Here is a 23,173-nt window from a genome sequence, read left to right as displayed (position 1 = left end):
TGTACTCCTTTCCTTATCGCCTACCCATCAGGAGTTTCTCAGACTTGTAGTCTGTCTCTTCCCCTCTCCTGAATCCATATTCAGTGCTTCTATAGTCATGAATAGTGTTTATCTATAACTCGGCTCAGTATAGTGGTAATCATTACATTACTGCTAAATATTTCTTCTCCAACCTTTCTGCCACACTACTGCCATAACAGTCTTTCTAAAATGTCAGTCAAACCATGTTGTTTCCCTGCTTAAAACACTTTGATGGATTGCCAATAGCTTTAGGATAAAACTAGAACCTCCACCTCACAAGCTGCCAAAAGATACTTCATGAATGCCACTTTGTGCATCTTAGCCCCACTTCTCTATCCTAACTTCACTTAGTTAGGATAGAGAATGATCAGATTTGTCTGTATTTGATACTAAAATTTCTCCCCAAATATCTCTTCCTCAAGATATCTTCATTAACTCGCTGGTTCTTCAATGACTCTATTAGACAAGAACATCCCAAGTCTTCTTCTACCACTTCTTGCTTGTCAGTGCTGGTTTGTTTTTATGTCTTGTCCTAAAATATATGCTCTATGAAACCAAGGGCCATGTATTCTTACTGGGCTCAGAGCATTATAAATATTAAAAGAATGAAATAAAGAAACAAATCATCAAGCTTTCAACTCTGAAAATTAAGTTAATAGAACTTTTATAATGAAGACAGATGAAAATTGTAGACAAAATAAGTACTGATCATAGTAAAATATGAAAAGTGCACTTTATTAATTGAGATCTCTTTACTTATATCATTCTCTGTACCACATCTTTCTCTTAGATAGGTACAATGATAGTTATAATTGATGTTTTAGTGTCTTGCTGATATTATAGTCTTAAAGTGCAAAAAAAAAAGGAAAACTCAAATTTATTAGGAAAGTCTTTCAAGCTGAACTCCCAAGGAAATAAACTCAAGTGAAACCTGAATACTTAAAATGCAAATCCAGTCAGGTCTCACATTACAATCGAGCTGGGTAGTTTTTCTCATCCAATATTTTAACTTGGTATTTCAATTTCTCCAAGATTTTATCTCAACCTCCCTTTCACCAGTTTTTTGCTACACAATCTAAATTCCAGTTAATCCAACTTCTCAACATGCCCTGAAAATGTCCCACATTGCCTCAATGCTTCATTTCCTCTCCCTAGGCTGCCTGCCTCCACCCAGAATCTCTGTACTCCATTTCCATCTATTTGAATATGAAGGCCAAATTCATGCATGATTCCTTTGGGAGAGATTAAGATCTCCTTTTTCAGTACTCTCATATCAGTTTTCATATCTCATTTACTTTGTTTTTAACTTTGGTGCTGCAAAAATTGCTATAAGGTATATTTTCTTTTATATTGACGGTTTGTGTTGTTGGGAACAAGGGGGGGGGGTTCCACTTTTTTTTTTAAGAGAGATTGTATGCATCTTCACCTTTACCATTTCTTACCTTCACTACCCTGCAGTGCCAGACACTAATTTAGGCCTAAATAGTATGCCTGTGAACCAAAGGATTCTGCTTTTATGGAGTTTATATTCCTGGGGCTGGAGGGGAAAGATCCAAAATTAACTGTATGCATACAAGCTCCACTTCCTCACTAATACTTAGGCATGTTTTCTTCATTTTAGTAAACTGACAGGTAAAAAAAAATGAAACCTGACTATTTGATTTACTTGTCTCTGGTTGCTAATACACTACCAATTTTCTTTTTTGTGTGGGGTGAGGGAACATCAGTGGTGCTCAGAGCTTACTCCTGACTCTGTGCTCAGGGATCACTCCTGGCAGGGATCAGGGAGCCTATAGGTGGTGCCAGAATCAAAACTGGTCAGGGCAAGTAAGCACCTTAACCCCTACACTATCTCCTAGCCCCTCTACCAATTTTCTTATGTCTAACCATCAATTTTGGTTTTCCTTTTTTGTGAAATGTCTATTTCTTTTGCTCATTTCCCCACTGTTGCGTTGTCTTGTTCTCAATCATTTATAGGGTATATTATTTATAACACTTATCTTTTTGGTTCTATGTTATAAACATACTACTAGTTGCTGGTTTGACTTCTCTGAGTTTTTGTTGTAACAAAGCTTACGTTTTAATATATTGTTAAAATCTGGACAATATAATTTGGGCTCAGGAATTAAGGCAGTTGCTTTGTAAGCAGCCAACAGGGTTTCTATCTCTGGTACCACATATGGTCCCCTAAGCACAGAGCCAGGAGTAAACCCTAAACACAGCCAGATGTGTCCATATGCCCCCACCAAAAATAATAGTAATTCCAGAGGCTAGAGAGATGGTTCGGTGCTAGAGTGCTTTGCCATGCATGTACAAGGTCCTGGGTATAATCCCCAGCACAAGAAAAAAATTTTTTTCTTTTCAAAGATCATAAAAATATTTCTCCTTAAACTTCATTTTATCTTTGACGTAGTACCATCCACCTAGAAGTAATTTTTGTATGAAGTATATGTCAACTAATTTTATTTTTATTTTGTAGAAACCAATTATCTTAGTCCCATATCTTTACCCATTTTGTGCAACCACCCCTTGTCTAGGGCAAATTTCCACACTATTGGGAACAGTTTCTGCATCATTCACCTATTTGTTGGTCACTTGATAACACTATCTTGATTACTACTCATTTATACTTGTTTGATATGTGCTAGTGGGACTTCTCCCCACTCAGTTTTCCTTTGGAATTGCGTCTATGGCCTTTTGCTTTGTTTTCAGAATTTATGCTAAGCTTATCAAGTCTTATTCACAAAGCAAAAAAAAACGCAAAATAAAATAAAACAACACTTGGGGAATTGGATGGACCTGTACTGAAGTTACAAATTATTATATGAAGAAGGAACATCATTACTGAGTCTCTTTTCACAAAATACAGTACTTCATAATAGTTTAAGTATCTTTTGCATCTTCCAATATCTCTTTGTAGCCATTTTTACAATTATATCATGCATCTTTGGTTAGAAGCATTTCTTCAATTTGAATTTTTTGCTGCTTGGAAAATATTGTTTTAATATTTTTCTTTTTTGCAATTATTTATTTTCCTAAACTGGAACTCAGCTGTTTTTATGCATCGAGTTTGTTTCCACAAATTTTACTGAACTCTTTCATTTTAATAGTTTATCTACAGTATTGTTTCTTCCTTTTAAATCTTTTAACTTTTTTACCTTATTGTTGCTTTCTAGGACCTCCATTTCTTGGCGGAATCAGAGCAGTGATGATAGACAGCCTTGTCCTATTCCTGACTTTAACTTGGGACTGAGATAGAGGACAGTGGTTAAGATGCTTACCTTGCAAAGAGTCAACCACAGTTCATTCTGTCATCACATATGGTTCCCTGAGCCCAACCAGGAGTGATCCCTGAACACCAATGGGTGTAACAAAAAAATCCAGTAAATAAATAGGATGTTTCTAGCAATCATTAATAACAAAAAAAATCCAGTAAATAAATAGGATGTTTCTAGCAATCATTAATTATTAAGTATGTTAAGCATATTGTTTGTTCTAATTTTGTCTTTTTGTCTTTGGGCCACACCTAGTGATGCTCAGCGCTGATTATTGACTCTGGACTCAGAAATTTCTCTTAACTGTGCTTAGGGGTAAGGGATGCTGGGGATCAAACCTGGGTCAGAAGCTGGAGCGATAGCACAGCTTATAGGGCCTTTGCTTTGCATGCAGCTGACCCGGGTTTGATTCCCAGCATCCCATATGGTCCCCCAAGCACTGCCAGGAGTAATTCCTGAGTGCATGAGCCAGGAGTAACCCCTGTGCATCGCTGGGTGTGACTCAAAAAAAAAAAAAAAGCATGCAAAGCAAGCTGCATGCAAAGCAAGTATCCTAACCACTGCACTGTACTATTGCTCTGGCCCCTTACTATAATTTTGGAAGGACACCTTATCAAATTAAGGAGTTTCTTTAATAAAGAAGTTGCTAAGAGGCCAGAGGCATGAGCCAGGAGTAACCCCTGTGCATCGCTGGGTGTGACTTAAAAAAAAAAAAAAGCATGCAAAGCAAGCTGCATGCAAAGCAAGTATCCTAACCACTGCACTGTACTATTGCTCTGGCCCCTTACTATAATTTTGGAAGGACACCTTATCAAATTAAGGAGTTTCTTTAATAAAGAAGTTGCTAAGAGGCCAGAGGTGTGCTCAAAAGTAGGACACTTGTTTGAGGCCCTGGGTTCTATACCAGTTCCCCCCAAAATAAAAAAATAAAAAAACTTTGCTAAGGATTTTGACATTGAATTAAATTTCATCAAATGTTTTCTCTGCATCTCTATTAGAATGATAATTTAGTTTTTCTCCTTTAGTATGCAAATGAAGTCTATTATACAAATAGACTAATGTTCTAGTATTATATTCTGGAATACACTCAAGCTGATACTGATTCTAATGCAATCTTGGATTTAACTTTCTATAATTTTGTTTAGAATTTTTACATTTGCATTTATGAGAGACAATTTCCTTTCATCTCTTTCCAAATCTGGTTTTCATATAAAAAGTTGTCCAATCACAAAAATTGTGTGGTCATTATTTTATTTTATTCTGCCAATCATAAAAATTGGGTTGTGGTCATTATTTTATTCCTCTTTGTTATACCATCTAAAATAGAATGTGAAAAATTATGATTATCTTTCTCTTCTTTTTTTCATTGCTAGCTTTATGGGCCATACCAAGTGGTGTTCAGAGTTTATGTGGTGCTGGGCGTCAAACATGGGACTTTACACATCCTGGCCTGTGTTCTACCTCCTGAGCTATGCCCCTAATCCTAATTACCTTTCACTTAAGCATTTGTGAAAGAATTTTTATAAACTCTCTGACCCTTGAGTTCTTTGTTTTTGGAGATAGATATAAAACTACAAATTCAACTTTTTAAAAATAGTGGATCAGAGTGAGAGCACAATGGGCAGGGCTCTTGCCTTGCACACAGCCAACCAAGTTTTGATCCCCAGCACCACACATGGTTCCCTAAGCCCCGCCAGGAGTGATCCCTGAGTACAGAGCTAGGAGTAAGCCCTGAGCACTACTGGGTGAGTGCAGTGCTACAGTATGTAAGATCCTTTTTAAAAAGAAATTCATTGGGGGATGGATTGATAGCACAACATGTAGGGCATTCGCCTTGCATGCGGCCAACCCAGGTTCAATTCCCAGCATCCCGTATGGTCCCTTGAGCACTGCCAGGAGTAATTCCTGAATGTAGAGCCAGGAGTACCCCTGTGCATTGCCAGTTGTCATCAAAAAAAAGAACAAAAAAGAAATCGATTTTATATGCAGTATTTCGCCTTTAAATTGCTTCTGTATTACTAGTCTCTGTCTGTAATTCCTCTCTCTCTTTCTATCTCTCTCTCTCTCCAAACCAAGACCTCACATATGTATCTAATGCATCTCTAGCCTGTTATCATATTTTAATGTGCCAGATTTTTCTTGTTATATTTTCTCTTTTTTAGTCTTTATGGTTCACACTGATGGTGCTGGGGGCTACTCCTGGTTTGTTGCTTTGGGTTACTTCCTTTAGTACTTAGAGGATCACATGGTAAAAGGGATCAAACTGGAGGCTCAGACATACAAAATATTTACCCATTCGTTTGAACTCTCTCCCTGGTCCAGATGTACATTTTTCTATTTCTATGCAACACTTTTCTATTTAATTTCTTCTCTTTATTTCTTTTCTTCTGCTTCCCTTGTATGTGTGCTCTTGGTTCTTTCCCCTAATGTCTTTCTTTTTTTTTAGATCCCAAGAAACCCATTGTAAGTTGAGACTATCATAAACCAAAAATGCACTTAATACTTCTTGCCTGTTGAACATCAGAGATTTGCCTACCTTAAAAATGCTCAAAACACTAACCAATAGTCCAATCTTTCTTAAACTTTTTCCACTGACCCTTTATATCAATGAAAAGTTCATAAAGCTACCCCTGGCCTGCATTTGGGCAACTTTTGAATTTCGATCTTCTCCCAGGCTAGTGATGTGCAGTAGGATCAAGGTGTTGGGCAGGTGACAACAGGCCATGGCTCCCAGCCAGCCACATAATCAGGAGCAACAACAGCTCACATTCTATATTGGAATTGTATTGCCAGCATTCTTTGGTCATTATGTTTTCAGGTTTTGTTAACTGCTTTTATTTATTTTATTTTTTTTGGTTTTGGGCAACACCCAGCGATGCTCATAGTTTACTTTGGCTCTGGGCTCGTGGATCACTCCTGGCAGGCTCAGGGGACCATAAGGTGGTATCAGGGATAGAACCCAGGTTGGCCATGTGCAAGGCAAGTGCCCTACCCTCTGTACCATCATTCTGGCCCCTGTGTTTTATATTTGCACATCTCATCATATCTACAAAAAAATCTGGTTTCTTCTGAATACATATTGCTTTCACACCATGGTATGGTTGGGGGGGGGGGAATCATAAATCAAACCATCGTAAGTCAGGAACCACCTGCACATTTTTGGTATTTATCACTGTTTCCAGTCAAATGATTTGCAGTTAGGCACTGCCAGACATAAACTACCATCTTAACATAGTCTGCTGCCAAAAGAGTTAAGAATTCAAACTCAGCATGCATGAGATTTATCATGAATCACTCTTCCCTCAATGCTCATCAGTTTCTCTCAGTTGGAATTCAGAATCCTACTCAGAAAGGCCTATCAAAAGCCTGGGCATAACCCCACATTCTAGCCATGGACCTGAAGGTCTGACTCAGAATTCAGCATTTGGGGAATATTTGTTGAATTTAAGAATATATAACTTTTTAAAAGAGTGAATACTACCAGGATGCTAATCTTGAAAGTCTTAAACTAAAAACGGATGGTAAATGTCACCAACAGTGTGATTCAATCCTCTTACTAAAGAGATTGGCGCCAGCACAGGGTAGGCTTATAAGCAGAAGCAGCGTGTACTGTGGTTTGGGAGGTACTAGTGGAGTGGAGGGTTGGGAGGCAATTTAAGACAAATTAATCTAAACAAGATTGTTCTGGAAGCATTTCAAACATGCAGATTCATGGATCTTCTTGACGGACTTGTCACACATGATTTTTTCATTGTTCACATCTGTCTACTTGGACAAAAGTGACTTCTCACTGGATATTGCCCACAAAGCAAAGGTAGGTGATTGAACCAAAGGTTGAGCATGGATTTGGGATGTGGAAGACTGAAATACGGGACACATGTTTTAGATTGTAGTTTGGAAGCAGTGCACGGCCATCCCAGGACTGCACCCCTTTTTTCCCTCCACCTTGCTTTGGCCAAGTCAACACAGCTGGGGTGTGGTTACTCATAAATATCCCCGAAGAGCGATGATGAGGTTTTTGGATTCCTGCACACATCATCTTCACTGTGGGGAAACTCTGGTCCTGGGGTGGTGTCCAAGCTTCTCAGTGAAGTTTTCATCCGAGCACCATTTCCGTCCCCCTGTTGCTTTTGGAATGGCCTTGTGCCTGAGTGGGAGCTTTGACACCTCGCTGAATTTTTCCATAGCAGCTCTGGGATTTCAGCCCCACCCCACCCCGATTGGCACACCCCCTCTTTCCTCTCCTCTCTGTTTAGGCTCTGTGTGGTTCTTCTGGGTAATGTGGTTGAAGAGTAAGGAACCCAAAATACCTAAGTAACAAATGAGTCACCACACTTCAACAGCCTGATGATCAGCGGGTGTGTTGGGGGGTAAATAGCAGAGGAGGTGGAGGCCCAGAGAGAGGAAGAGAGAGAGAGGGAGAAAATAGAAACCAAATGAACAAGTTGGCAGAGGTGGCTGACAGCAGCTGAGGGGGTGGAGGGAGCAGGGAGCCTGTTGCTGGCAAAGGTGAGATCAGAGCTTTGGCTCATCAGCCCCTGGTTGGCTCCTAGGGAGAGCAGGAGCCTCTCTCAAACTCTGACTCTGAGCAGCCATGTAAAGCTCAGCTGGGCAAGTCACCTGACCACTGTCCTCTCTTGTTTATCACTTTGCAGTCCTAGGACGTGCCATTCTTGGTTCAGGTTGCAGTCAAAGCGGAAGGGTGATGATCTGGCCCCACAGCCTTGCCTGCTGGCTCTGATGGTGTCCGGGTGACATGTGCAAGTGCAGCATCTCAAGTACTCTTTGTACTTTGTATTGTTTGTTGGGAATTTTTCTTCTTTTGGTCCCACCTAGTAATACTCAGGGATTATACTCCTGGTGATGCTCAGGGGACCCTATGGTTCTGGGGATCAAATCCAAGTCAGCCTTATGCAAGGCAAGTGCCCTACCTGCTGTACTAGCTCTCCGGTCCATGTTTGCTGGGATGCTTGCTGGGACTTTTCTTCAAGAATACACTTCTTTCCCCAGACCTTGTATTGAAGTTGTACTGATGTAGTTTGCTGGCCCCTGGCAGGTCCTGGCGGTACTGGGCGTGAGTGGGGCAAGCAACCAGGTGGCTGTGGCTCTACTGGGAAATCCAGGATCCTATCAAGAGGAAGTCCCAGGTTCGATCCCTGGAATCCCTGACTGTAAGGCCTCTGGGTATGAGTCCTTGGGGCAAACCTGACTCCTGCTTCTCACACCGTTCTTAAGTTTCTTAAGTAAAGTGCAGTGGTCTGTCCCACCTTGGGACAGGGCTAATGATCCGTTTTCATAACCATCTGCTTTATGTTTAATCTGTTCCTAGGGGCCATAGAGATAGTAAAGGGGCTGGCAAACCATGATTCAGTCCCCAGTACCACATATGCCTTCCCACCCCCAAGCACTGCCAGAAGAGATCCCTGAGACTCAGTCAGGAGGGAATCTTGAGCACCTCCAGGTGTGGCCCGGAACCCACCTACAAAACAAAATAAAATAAACTGTCTCAAGAAACTTCAAGGGGAAACACATCTACAAAGAACGAGGGCTAATATGCACACAGGATAGTTAGGTGGTATAACTAGCAGGAGAATCTCTTTTTCCTTTTTCTTTTTAAAAATAATTTAATTTAATTCAATTATTTTTACTATAGTACAATAGCACAGCATTACTGCTTTATACCTGCAGTGCTGCTACACCTTGTTCATCATAGCATTATTTCCAGAGCCAAGATCTGGAAACAACCCAAGTACCCAACCACAGATGAGTGGATCAAGGAGAATCTGTTTGGCGGGAGGAGGGGATGAGGCTTGGGGATAGCGCTCAGTAGTAGAGCCCTGGTCTGGCATGCGTGAGATCCTGAGTTCACTCCCCAGCACCACCAAAACAAAGACTATAAACCATAACAAAAACATCCTGCAAGAGAAGCTGGCTCAGAGCAGGATGAGAACAGGATTTGATCTCAAACTGTCTGATTCTCTTTTCAGGTTGTGAGGGTGCTACCTTAAAAATAGAAGGAAACGAAATAACTGGGTTTGGGGTTTGGGTTTTGAAGCCTGCAACAACTTTTCATTCTGCATCCTCTAGTTTTGTCTCTCTGGAAATCCACTCACTCATACCCTGCGTCCTCAGAGAACAGATGTCATGACTTAGAAAGATCACGAAGAGGGAGGGGTTGTCGGAGAGACAGTACAGCAGGTAAGGGACTCGCCTTGCGCACAGATGTCCCAAGTTTGATCCCTGGACTCCCATATGGTCCCTGAGACCACCAGAAGTGATTCCTAAGTGCAAAGCCAGGAGTATGCCCTGAGCACTGTCGGGTGTGGCCTAAAAAATCAAAAAATAAAAAGATCACAAGATGTAGTGGGTAGATGTAAAGTCAACAAGGTTTGGGTATCTAGAAAAAATGTAAAAGGTCCTACGAAGGAAGACCAGAACCCAGGACCTGGCAGAAGCATATTATATCTCCTATGCTCACTTGGATCGCACTCAGCTGAACCAACTGGTGATTTACTAAGAGTTGTCTTTGCAAATGATTCATGGAAATCATCTCAGAGCAACCCATATGCTTGGCCTCAGAAGTCTTTATTTTAAAACGTATATAGACAATATATGCTGGTTACAAAAATAAAAACATGGACTGGGAACATAGCTCAACAGTCTGAGCACATGCTTTGCATGCGGGCATAGCCCCTGAGCACTGCAGGGTGTGGTCACCAAACTAAAACTAAAAATAAGACAGAAACAAAAACTGGAGATAACTCACAGGGCTTGTGTTCTTTGTGTGGGGAGGACCTGGTTCTATCCTTGCTACCACCAGAAGCATTTCCCAAGACTGAGCCCAGATTAGCCCCTCAACATTACCCAGAAACTACCCTAAAACTAATAATAATAATAATAATAATAATAATAATAATGAAGGAGGAAAAATGAGCCATCATCTTAGGACTTTTTGTTTTGTTTTGTCTAGAAACAGAACTAGAACCTCCTTTTGGCAAAACTTGGTCAACTAGGCTGGTGGTTCAATATCAGTTTAAGGATATAGTGCTCCCTGGCCCCAGTGGGTCTCAGGGCCAGGGGCTGGGGGACCATGTGCTTCCAAGATCTGGGGTTGGCTATGTACAAGACACTTGCGTTAACCTCTGTACAATCTTTCCAAAACCAACACCCAACTATTAATATTTTAGTGTTCCTTTCCTTTATTTTGTGGTCCTACACTTATCCTTTGATCCCTTTGATCATAGTTGCTCTCGTTCTATATATAAACTTTTGCATGCTGATATTTGCTAAAAATATTCTGCCATTATCCCCATTACCAAATAGAAAATATTACCATAATTGTTCACTGGCTTTCTAATAGTCCACAGAGTGAAATTAATAACCCCATGATTTAGGCATTACATCTTTTCCAGTTTTTAAACATCTTAGTCTTGGGCTAGAGGGATGGCACATGGATTAAGTTGCTCAAAACTACATGGACTCCCAAGCTCTGCCAGGACTGAACTCCTGAGTGCAGAGCTTGGAGTAACCCCTGAGCACCATCAGGCATGACCTAAGAACCACCCCCCCCCACACACACACACACACTAATAAAATCCAGGGAAATACTTTCAGTACATTAAAAATTAAGTCTTTAATTAACATAGAAAATGTGGAGATTTCACATAAACTCTAGTCACATGAGGTGAATCCCGCTGGTGTGGGGTTGGTAACCTGAAGCTAGAGGGTGAGCACTCTTAGAAGGAAACAGATGGAGCTGTCAGTCAGGGCATGGGGGAACCTGAGCCCTCAGGAGCTGGAAGACTCAAGGATTTCTGGTTCAAGGGTCTTTAAGGACATAAAAAGTGCCTGAGATAAAGTCACCATCTGTCTATCGATATAGTCTCTGTCAAATGTGATCCCCATCCTATATGTTTAAGCATCCCAGAGATAAGATCATATTTTCAATGAGTTAAAAATAAAGTACAGGAGTTATAATTAGTGTGACTACAATGAGAATCTAATTTTAAATCATTTATAAGATGTCTTATCTCTTACTCTGATTTCTTTGGGGGGAGGAGGGGAGTATTTGGGCCACACCTAACAGTACTTCAGAGCTTACTCCTTTTTCTGTGCTCAGGGACTACACATTGAGGTGTTCAAGGGACTATATGCGGTGTTGGGGATCAAATTAGGGTCTCCCTGGCACTTATTCTGATTCTTTTTTGGAACATTTCAGCCTCTCCAGTTGTATCACTTGCTGGAGAGATATGCTTTGAACTGAGAACTTAGGGCACATAAAGAGTTGGTGAGGATGAATAGTCTTTTATGGTTATAATTTATTATTTACCTAATAACTCATAATTGTGTGGTTCACGTAAAAACTTCATGCAATGTCTTTGCACTAAATCAGACTGTCTCCTTTGTGAATAATAAAGAAATAATAAAGGCCTAATAAAGAAAACCAGAGAGAAAGGACTAGATCACAAGCTTCACATGTCACAGGCCTGGATTCAATCCTCAGTACCTTGTGTTCCTAAGACCACTGGTACCAACCCCAAGCACCAAGCCAGAAGCAGCAACCCCTGAGCATTTCTGAGTGTGATAAAAAAGAAAAAAACAAGCAACCCCTCAACACACACACACACACACACACACACACACCAATTTAGGGTTAAAGAGATAGCTCAAAGAGATGGAGTGCAGCTTTGATGCAGCAAACCAAGGTTCAATCCTTGCCACTGCATGATCCCTGAGCATGTCCAGGAGTGACCTCTGAATACTAATCAGGATGATCTCCAGGTAAGACTCAAAATCAAAACACAAACAAAAACTAAACATACTGTGTGAACATGCTTGTAATCACACAAAGTCATACCTACTGATGAAGTTGGAGCTCTTTGGTATCCTGAAATTGCTATGAGCAGGATCATACAAAGCATTCTCTTACAATGTTCTTTAAGAGACCCCATAAAGTTTCAGTCAAGTCAGCTGTGGATAAGAAACTTTCCAAGGGATGTCTGTATACCCCATAAGATTTGACACTGAGGAGGCCACAAGCTATTTTCACTTGCCCACCTTAGGTGAGGATAAATGGGAACTTTACTGCACTTTTCTCTACCTGAGTAAAAACCATGATTACAGATTCAGTATCTGTTTTCCCAGTAGCTTTGGATGTTGTGGAGTTCAGAACCTATCCTAAGTTCCTCTTTATTGCTCTGGTCCCACTCCTATTACAGTGTTTAGTCTAGATTCAATGTTCAATAAAATTTGTCGAATAAATGAGCTACTGTCTCATGAAGTCTGAGTCTACAGTGTGGTTTGGACCACGGGTAGGGGTGAGAAATGTAGTTCAGTGTAGAGTCTGCACTTTGTATAGGTGAGGCTCTGGGTTCAACTCCCAGCACCTAAAATGAAACAACAACAAAGACTCTGTCTGGAGTGACAATTATCTTACGGTACAGCCATCTTTGGGTGTAGATCGTTTTCTGCTGATATAGTCTCAATTCAGTGGCCCAAATCAGGTGAAGTTGGGGGCAGGGGTGCAATCTGCTTCTATTTTTTAATACCCATAATAATATCTTGATGTCAAGCATGATGCCATCCGACAGGGAAGTGAAGAGTTTCCTCCCCTGCACTTACAGCATGAAGAGAAGATTAACTTTCTCTCCAATCAGACTGGGGTTCTGCTAGTATTAAAAGGAGAATCCCTCCCACTGCAAGTCCCCCTAACGGAAAAATTTGGACCAAACATGTGGATTAAGCCCAATTTTTAAGCAGCTAATTTCTGTGCCCAAGAACTAAACAGAAAGAGCTTTACAAGTGGATTTTGTCATAATCCTACATCTTCTCCCAAATGTGTAAACTCCGGGAGAGTCCAGATTCCCAGGGGGAACCCATCTGCTATAATTCTAGTGTGATACTCTTCTGTTTATATTTGCTCATTTCTCTCACAGAGTGCCAGAAAAGAAAAAGTGATATTTAAAAATTGCATCTGCTAGTATTTATGCAAACACATTTCTCTCCAAGTGTGGGGTTGAGCAATGTGAGTAAAGTAGACGCAAAAGCCTCCAAAGGATCACAGTGGGAGTGGAATAGAGAGAGGCAGGAGCCCGTGCAGAGGAAACCAGCAGATGAGAAGGGAAGTGAAGACCCCCCCCCCAAACCCCCTAACCTGTACATCCACACAGGAGAAGCTCTGAGCACCGAATCCTTAATTTGAAGGCTTATTTACGCCCATAGGTGGATTGATCAAACTCTCACTATACACAGGCCAATTTTTGCTGTACACAAACTAACTAGGGATTGTAAGAGCTTAAGATTCCTGACTGAGGCCCCCCAGTAAACAAATAATAAGAGAACATGTCATTGGCATAAGGAGAAAGGGGGAGAAATATTGGTTGACATCACACACATTATCTGTTTGTGCTGGTGGCTATCCTAAGAAATCATTAGCCTTCACTTTCAGACCAATCTTCACATTGGTCCATAAAACTTCATCAACATCATATAACTTAAGCTCCCTACTTAAGTTAAAACCAATGACCTTTCCTCTATGACGGTCACTGTCCTCCCGTTGTTCATCGATTTTTCTCGAGCAGGCCCAGTAACGTCTCCATCAGAGACTTTGTTGTTACTGTGTTTGGCATATCGAATACATCACAGGTAGCTTGCCAGGCTCTGCCATGCGGGCGAGATACTCTCGGTAGCTTGGTGGGCTCCGAGAGGGGCGGAGGAATCGAACTTGGGTTGGCCATGTTGGCTGCGTGCAAGGCAAACACCCTACTGCTTGACCTTTCCTCTATATCAGATTCAAAAATCTCTGAAGACTTAAAGTTGAATGTTACGTATATTTAAAATTGAAAGAACTAACATTTAAGTGCTTACTATGACAGAAGCAAGAGTTTAAATTCTTGACCAGAAAGATAGTACAGGGGTAAGATGCTTGTCTTGCATGGGGTCAACCCCTGATACCATATATGATCCCCAGAGAACTGCCAAGAAGTGGCTGTGCTTGAACACAGAGCTAGAAGCCCTGAACACTGCAGGGTGGGACCCAAACTACCTAATCCCCCCACCCACCACCCCCCAAAAAGTTCAAAATTTTAATATACATGAACAGGTTTAAAGTATGCAGTTACCTTTTAGGAGAGATTCTGCTACTTTCCCATTTCAAGGATTAAAAAACTGAGTTTGCTTATCAGTACAGTTAGTCAAATCACAAGGAAATACCAGGGGTGGGGTCAGGAGTATGAGCAAGGCCTCTCCCTGGGGGAGGCTCTTAAGCAATCTCTAGCCTTCCCCTTTATCCCCCAGGATCCCACACTTAGAGAACGGGAACTACAATCAGCAACCAGCACTTTAGTTCCTCCCAACTTCTTGCAGGCCATGTGGTAGAGCCCTTCTCTGAACACTTCCTGCTGTGGGCAGACCAGCACTGTTCTTGCAAGCTGGAAAAAAGAGAATTGAATCATCTACTCTCCACAAGATCAAGAATCGATTGTTCTGATGTGAGTTTTCCCCTGAAGCATGAGAATGTGGCTCTGTCTGGGGAGAGACCCGCGGGACAGCAGTTCTCTTCAACTTCTCTATCTCAGCGTGAAGGAGAATGAAATTAACAGAGAATGAGCTCCCAGGTCCTGATGTTCTCTCATTCTGCCAACTCCCTTCTTCAGGACCAAGCTTAAAAGGAGGTCACAGGAGGAGGTCTAAGAATCACGAGTTACATTTACAGAGAAACCAACAGTAGAAGGGAGGGACCGGAAAGAGTGAGCCTCAACCCATAGACAGAGCTAACCAAGATCATCCTTCCATCTGTCTGAGTTTTAAAACCCATGAAACTAAAACAAGTTGTTTCTAACCCTCATTCTCCTGTGACAGAGCAGGTGGGGGAATCAAAAGATTCAGAGGGAAGAAAAAGAGCCTATGCTGTTTTACACATACAAGAGATGAGTAATTTTGCAAACCGATTTACACACAAAAGGGCAAGCAGATGTGAGTTTCAGCATCCAAGTCAAAAGTTGAGGCGAGGGCAGTCTTGCTCACTCTCCTCCCCATAATAGCAGAGGGTGGGTACCCCGAGACCTTTCTTTGAAGGTCTTTCTCCAGTGAGCAGCACAGACTTATATTTAGACGAGCTAAGACATATTCATTAACCTCAACCACAGCGCTCATTGCGGGTAAACGGCTGCCTCTCTGGGATGCTGTCTGTGATGGCAGGAGCAGCCTTCGTGCGAGAGGAGCGAGGTTTCGCCTCTCTCCAACATCGGCAGGCGTCCAGGACAAAGATCGCATCAAGGGTGATGATACACAGCTCTGAAAGAAGGTTCCAAGAAGCTGTGAAAACAGTTGAGAGGGAAGAGGAGGAGCAGAGTCGGGGCGGGGGTGGTTAGAGCGATAGCACAGCGGGTTTGGGCGCCTGCCTTGCACACGACTGACATGGATTTGATCCCCAGCATCCTGTATGGTGTCCCCCGCACAGCCAGGAATGATTCCTGAGTACAAAGCCAGGAGCAATTCCTGAGTATCACGGGGTGTAGCCTCAACCCCCACCAAAAAAAAAAAAAAGAAAAGAAATGGGACTGTATGAGGAAGGGCTGAGACTCCAACTCTGTGAGAAAGAAGGCTGCTATTACTCCAGAAATGTCAACGAGGAAATGAAGATTCTTCTATTTTTTTTATTATTGAATCACCATGAGGTACAGCTACTAAGCTTTCATTGCTTGACTTTCAATCATGCAATGATAGAACACCCATCCCTCCACCAGTGCACATTTTTCACCACCGATGTCCCCAGTTTCCACCCTCCCCCATCCCAACCTCTCCCTGCCTCTATGGCAGAAAATTTCCCCCATACTCTCTCTCTACTTTTGGGCATTATGGTTTGCAATACAGATACTGAGAGGCCATCACATGTGGTCAAAGAAGGCTTCTCCAAGTACAGAAACGCCTTCCTGTATTTTTGAACAAAGTTTCCTGTCAAGAGATGATGCTGTTGAGAGGTGCCAGGTTTGGAAGCTCGAATCACAGTTTTGCTACTTCATTCATGTGTAATCTTGGGCAAGTTACTGCTTGGTGCTTTTTATCTGTTAAACAGAGTAAGAGATAGGAATGGGATTAAGGTCAGCATGTGACTGCCCCCAGTTCTAACCTCACCAGCATATAAACTCCCCTGAGCCCTGCCAGGAGTAATCCTGAGCACAGAGTCTGGAGTAACCCCTGGGCATAATAAAGTATGACCCAACCACCCCCAATCATTTGTTAAATGAAGAAAATAGTAGGATCTTCTTCATTGGATTTCTGAAGGATTAAATAGCGTATAGTCTAAAGAACTGATTTGGCACATAATAAGCACTCAGTAAAATCTACTAGAACTGCTTTTAGGACAAGGATCGTGGTCCTCCCATTGTTCATAGATTTGTTCGAGCGGGCCCAGTAACGTCTCCTTCGTGAGACTTGTTGTTACTGTGTTTGGCATATTGAATATGTCATGGGTAGCTTGCCAGGCTCTACCGTGCAGGTGAGATACTCTCGGTAGCTTGCCAGGCTCTCCGAGAGGGGCGGAGGAATCGAACTTGGGTTGGCCATGTTCGCTGCGTGCAAGGTAAACGCCCTACCCACTGTGCTATCGCTCCAGCCCTGGACAAGGATAAAGTAGTATAAATTTGAAGATCCTTCTAGTGCCTTAAATTTATTGACTAATTATTGAGGGTAAACTCCCAATTTTTTTAAATTTTTATTTTAGTCACCAAGGTTTACAATATTGTTCATGATAGTGTTTCATGCATACAATGTTTCAATACCAAATTCTCCACCAGAATATTTGCTTCCTTCCACCACTTCCTCAGGATCTGCCCCTCCACCCCTTTAAACCCTTCCCACATGACTTGTCTCCCCACCACGGTAGGCTCAGTCCTGTAGACCAGTTCATAGGTTTGATGCTCTCAGGCCATTTGTTATCCCCTTACTATGCTTCTTTTTATTTCACATATGGACATCAGCATCTCATATGTATTTGTCCCTCTCCTCTGACTGGTTTCACTCAACATGATACCCTCAAGCCCCTTCCAGGTGGCAGCAAATTGCATGATTTCATCTTTTCTCATAGTGGAGTAGTATTCTATTGTGTCTATGTACCACAATTTCTTTTTCAGTCATCTGTTCATGGACTCTGGGGTTGTTTGCAGATTTTGGCCATTAGGAATAGTGCTGCAATGAACATAGGCAAACAAGTTGTAGAGCATCTCTCTCCATTCTGGACCATGCAGGCCACGCCCTGGAAAGGTACTCATTTACTCAATCAGATCTTTTAGTCACATAGGTGTTGAAACAACACTTTGATATCCTGATCCTAGTGTCACGATGGATGTGTGGTACTGGTCTAGAGAGGGAAGACAGTGCTCTCCCATTGGCTTTTTCCTCCTGGAGGCTGAATTCAGGATCCAGTCAGCCTTCATTCAAAATGGGACTTCCACTCGGTAAGAGGAAAGAACATGGACTTTGGAGTCCAGAAACTCTGGGTATTAGAATCGGCACGGGAGCTGGAGAAGGGCCTCAGCATGCTGAATGCAGGCCTCCCACACAGGGGCCCTGGGTTTGATATCTGGCACTGCATGGTCCCCTGAGCACCCTCAGGAATACACAAACAACAAAAACAAAAAAATCTTGGCATCACAGTGTCCTAATTGCCAGAATCTAAAGGAGCTGTCTTTCAGAATGGGGACAGCACCGAGAGACGGCAATCCTATGAGGGAGGGGAGAATCAAATTATTTGTGTGAAGTGACCAGCAAAGCGTCAGAACACTTTCCCCTTTCCAGCTAAGTCTTAGAATTAGATTCTTTCTCCTCTTTTTCACCTTTGAGACCAGAAAGAAGAGGGGGCAAAAGTAAATACCCATTGACCTCGCCATTCTAACATCATGGAAGTGGTCCCTTTCTCTTTCAGTCCTTAAAAAAATAACAAAATAAAATAAAAAATCAAAGTCCAGCTAATCCAGAATTATCTAACTATTCTAAGACCATTTGAATAAACCTGAGAATAAGAGTCCTGAAGTTGGAAACAAATAAGCCCTTTAAAAAAAAATGTCCACACCAAGCAAGGCCCCTTTCCAAAGTTATGGGACGTATGCACAGCCAGGACACAGGCCAAGGGAGACGGAGTCAGGCCCTGCCACAAACCCTGTGCTGCTTCACTATCGGGGAGGAGGTGGCACAAGCTCTACCAGCCCCTTTTTAGAGTTCTAAGGACAAAGCTGTCTCCAGGAGAATCCCCTCCCATTTCAGTCTCTCGGGATCACAGAGAGCCCTTCTCCTCCCCTTGAAGAGCCAAGTAAGCACCCGCCATCACATGCCAGAGGCTACACGCCACCTGTCCCGTTTCCCTCACCATCCAGAGAATGCCTTTGTGATGCAGCAGCCGCTCAGAACCCTTGGACCAGACTTGCCTGTGCTGCTGACACACACCACTGCTGATACTAGAAAGCAGCACCACAGATCCCAAAGCAACAGGCCTGGGTTCCTGGGACATCCACAACTTGATCCAGAACCTTAAAGTCATGCCTTAGTTTCCCAGCATGTGGACAAAGTAATGACAACGAAGGAAAATTGTTACTCACTGCACAGCCTGTCATCACTAGACGCTTAAATGACTTGACCAGCTTCAGAATGCTGTGAAAATTAATTGGTATTTACCATGTACTCTGAGATGAAAGCTCTCAAATTAGGCAGAGCCAAGGCAAGCAGTAGGGTATTAGCTAGGGAGCAGTAAAGATTTGACAGAATGTTCTCTTGGCTTGTAAATAAACTTTGATTTTCATCAACATAAAACATTTTAGGTAGCAATTATCCTTCCCCCCCCCCCCCGCCCCATTGTCCAAGACTTTGCTTGCCTTTCCTTTCAAAATTGGGGTGGGAACACTTGTGTTGAAAATACAAAATCCCACCCCTCAGAACTGAACTTCCCCAGATTGTCATTGAGAAAATAGTGAAGGCTGGGGAGATCGTTCAAAGGGCTAAAGGTCATGCCACTGGCTCCTTCCCTGGCATCATATGGAAGGTACCAACCTGAGTATGGCAGAAAGCAAACACACACACACACACACACACACACACACACACACACACCTGGGCTTGACCCTAAAGCCAAATCAATTTTTCAATTGTGATAATCTTTTACATTCTTTTTCATACCTTGCTTACTAAGGAAATGGGATCTAAGATTTTTATTTCCTTTTTTGTCCTTTCTCTCTCTCCCTCTCCCTCTCCCAAGTTTTTGGGTCAGACCTGGCTATGCACAGGGTTTACCCTAGGCTCCCTGAGTATAACCAGGAGTGAGGGATCACTCCTGGTTATACTCAGGGAACCATACTCAGTGCTGTGGATTGAACCTGGATCAGTCACATGCAAGGCAAGCACCTTACTTTTTATCTCTCTGACTTAGTTCTTTCCTATTCTTTTTAATCAATTTTTTTAAATGTGCAAAACTGAGATTCTATGAGGTCCTGCTCAAAATTAGCCCTGAGAACTGCCTTTGCTTCTTTCAAAATATTGAACTAAGGGCCTCACACACAAGACCCAGGCTCTGCTGCAGAGCCAGAGCCCAGCCCTCCATCTGTATTTTCAGAGGAGCTTCATTTCAGGCTCCTTCTGGAAATGACAATGTGAATTTAGACCATTTACTCTTGGCCTCTATGCTCTACCCTCCAGAGCACAAAGGGAAAAGAGCACAAAAATCCTATGCAATCTGCCAGCCTTTTAAATCTCCAATGTAAGAGATGCAAAGCAGGCTGGGTTGGGCCTTGGCGTTTCAGATGAGCGAAGAGGAAGTGGGCAGGGGCCCTATGGCTGCGGTGGCGGCTCTATCAGCAGAGTCAGCACTTCGAGACTGATGAAGGCAGCAAATGAGCAAGTGCCGGCACTCCCCCATGCAGCTGCCATATCAGTCAATATCAGGGGCTCAAGAGCCAAGTTTCTGCACGCTGTCTGCTGTGTGCACTGTTGCACACCCGCAGTGCCACAGCCAGCCCTGGAAATCCAGACTGTTCCTCGGGGCTAGAACCTCTGCCCCTCTTCACCCTCTCAACCAGGCTTTCACCACCGAGAGTCTTCTTGGTCCTACTGAAATCAATTGGAAATGAGCAGGGTGTCCACAGGTAGCTTAACCTTTAGAAACAAAGACAGACAGAGCTTCGACTGAGACTGGAAGGCTACTCAGTCCCAGGAATACCTCAGCAGAGGCTGGCACTGAGCTGCTCTACCCAGGCCTTTCCTTGAGTACTGGTGCCCATGGAGGTTGAGCAGAAAGCTGGAAACAAGACTCTGTCCCAATACACTCCAGATCACAACCTCTCTGAGTTCCAACAACTACAACAGGCCTAACTGGGAAGACACGGACTTCCCAATTCTGTGCCAGATGTGCCCTGGAGAAAATTCACATGTTCGAATGACCAAGGAATAACATGAGAAGGAATGCAAGATCTGCACCTGATCATTCACAGTGTACTGGGGCCCAAAAGTGAGTCACGAAGATGGCAGTGTGCCAGACCTGCAGTCAAAGGAAGAACATCCGTCAGACCAGTTTATTGGACCTCGTCTATGGCCTGCCCCCTAAGTCTGGACGCAGGGCTGTCCTTTAAGGACTAAAGGCCCCAATTAGATGTGAAATAGTACATTCGAAATACAGAGAAAGAGATACCTAACTCTAACGAAACATGGCCACTGTGCATGCAAGAGAGAGCTGTCTCTGCTGGTGACCCGATTTCAAACTGGCACCACCACACCCTATTATAGAAGAAACCGACCCCATATTTCCTTCTTCTGGGCTAAAAAGGAGAGGTTAAGAGAAGAAAGGAATGTCCATATAGCGATGAGAATCCCACAGATCCAGATGACCCCCTTGCTCATCAGAACATTAAAGACTGGTACTATGGGATCAGTGACCATGTGGCAGAGAAGCTTCTAAAGTGGCTTCAGCAATGCCACATCTGGCCCCACTAGAGGGTCAGTCCATCACCACACTCTGTCAGGAGTCCAGGGCAGTTACTGAGACAGATCTAAGGAATATTTTCTTCCCATTTGGAGAGTTCGAGGCAATCACTGTGGTCAAGGAACAGCAGTACACTTTCATCCAGTTTGCCACAAGGTGCACTGTGGAAGTGACCTCTGAGTAATCCTTTATGAAGTTGATCATCATGGCTATAGACTCCATGTGAAATGGAGCAGCTGGAGGGGAAGAAAAGAAGTATGGAACCACGAATTCTGGGATGACACTCAAGCTTATGCCAAGACTCCCAGGAACAGTTCCTCCTGTGCCTGCAGAAGAAGCAGCCTCTGCCAACCACCCCTCCACCAACCCCAAAAGTGTCCTTCAGTTGTGGTGATCATTGCCCTGCCACCAGCCCCTAGAATTGCCCACCCTGACTCCCAGCTACTGGTCCACACTTGCTCCATTCAATGGGACCAGCCGCTCCTCTCGTGAGGCTCCAGGCCAACCTGCTATCCTTCCCAGGACCCTCAGAAGAGGGGAGCTCCAGTCAGGAAACACAGCAACCCCAACACACTCTTTACTCTGAGGCTCTGTGGAAGAAAGGGCATTCAAAAGTCCCAGCAAGGTGGAACCTTGGAATAAATAAATGTTTCCTTCCTTTGTAGTTCCTGTGGTAGCTGAATATGTTCAGATGTGGGCAGCGGGAGACTGCCATGCTTTCCTACAAGTATCCAAAGGGTGGATGGACAGTAGAGAAGCTGCCATGGACACATCTGGCTACTGCTGGAACGTTATTAATAAAACTTCATGTCATCCTCCCAGGAGGGGAGATGCATGTTGAAAGTAGACTATGGACTGAATATGATTGCCACTCAATGCCTCTTTTGCAGACCACAACACCCAAAAGGAGAGAGAGAACAAAAGGGAATGCCCTGTCACAGAGGCAGGGTGGGATGGGGGAATGGGTGTGGGAGGGATACTGGGATCCATGGTGGTGGAAAATGGGCACTGGTGGAGGGATGGGTATTTGATCATTGTATAATCGAAACCCAAACACAAAAATTTGTAAATCTACAACTGTACCTCATGGTGTTTCACTAATAAAAATTTTTTAAAAACTTCATGTCACTTCCCCTCTATGGGGAACAGGAACTGTGTAAATTGGGAAGTCAAACTGAATTACCACCCCAATTAATATTTGCTTTGTATCTTTGGGGGGGTGGGGTGGGAGAACTGACCTGTGGTTTAAAAAAATTTTTTTAGGTTTTGATCATTTTTTTATATTCACTGGGTATTTTCCTTTTTACCATCTGAAAAAAGATTCCTAGTACTAATTATTGTAGAGGTCACTTGATCACTTGACATTTGATCACTTGACATCCTGTTACTCATTGATTTGCTCAAGCGGGTGCCAGTAACGTCTCCATTCGTCCCTATCATGTGCTAGTGTAGCCCAATGGCATCTGCTCATTCTAGGAACACGAACAGCCTCAAACCAATTGTTCAGGGCCTTAACAAAGAAGTCTGACTATCTCATAGGTGGGCAGCGATGCAATCTTTTGATGTCCCGTGGAATCCAGTTGGTAATGGCTCTAGTCCTGAGGTCGTTTCCAAATCACATTACATGTCCAACCCATCTGGTTTTCGATGTCTTGGCAAACGAGACAGCATCCTTGATTCTTAATCGTCGACAGAGGTCGGAATTCCAGATTCTTGAGTGAAATGTGATACTCCAAGCATAGCTCTTTGGGAGACCCAAATAGCGTTCTCATCCTGTTTTTGTAGGGCCCAGGTCTCTGAGGTATACGTTAATGCAGGAAGAACAGTGGAATCAAAGAGATGTGCCTGGAGCCAGAGGTTCTTCGTCCTCTTAGCTATTTCTTTGATGCTCTTGAAGTTGTTCCAAGCCGCTCTC

The 23,173-nt window shown here is 43.1% G+C and overlaps 1 pseudogene; it reads left to right on the top strand.

The window, feature by feature from the left end:
- The first annotated feature begins 15,487 nt into the window (after positions 1-15,487).
- On the top strand, positions 15,488-21,652 carry LOC130046093 (pre-mRNA-splicing factor RBM22-like; annotated as a pseudogene).
- The last annotated feature ends 1,521 nt before the right edge of the window (positions 21,653-23,173 follow it).

Source organism: Sorex fumeus, unplaced genomic scaffold, assembly GCF_029834395.1.
Source record: "Sorex fumeus unplaced genomic scaffold, SorFum_2.1 ptg000131l, whole genome shotgun sequence".
NCBI lineage: Eukaryota > Metazoa > Chordata > Mammalia > Eulipotyphla > Soricidae > Sorex > Sorex fumeus.
The sequence above is the reverse complement of the archived record's forward strand: the minus strand, read 5'-3'. Positions and strand labels throughout refer to the sequence as shown.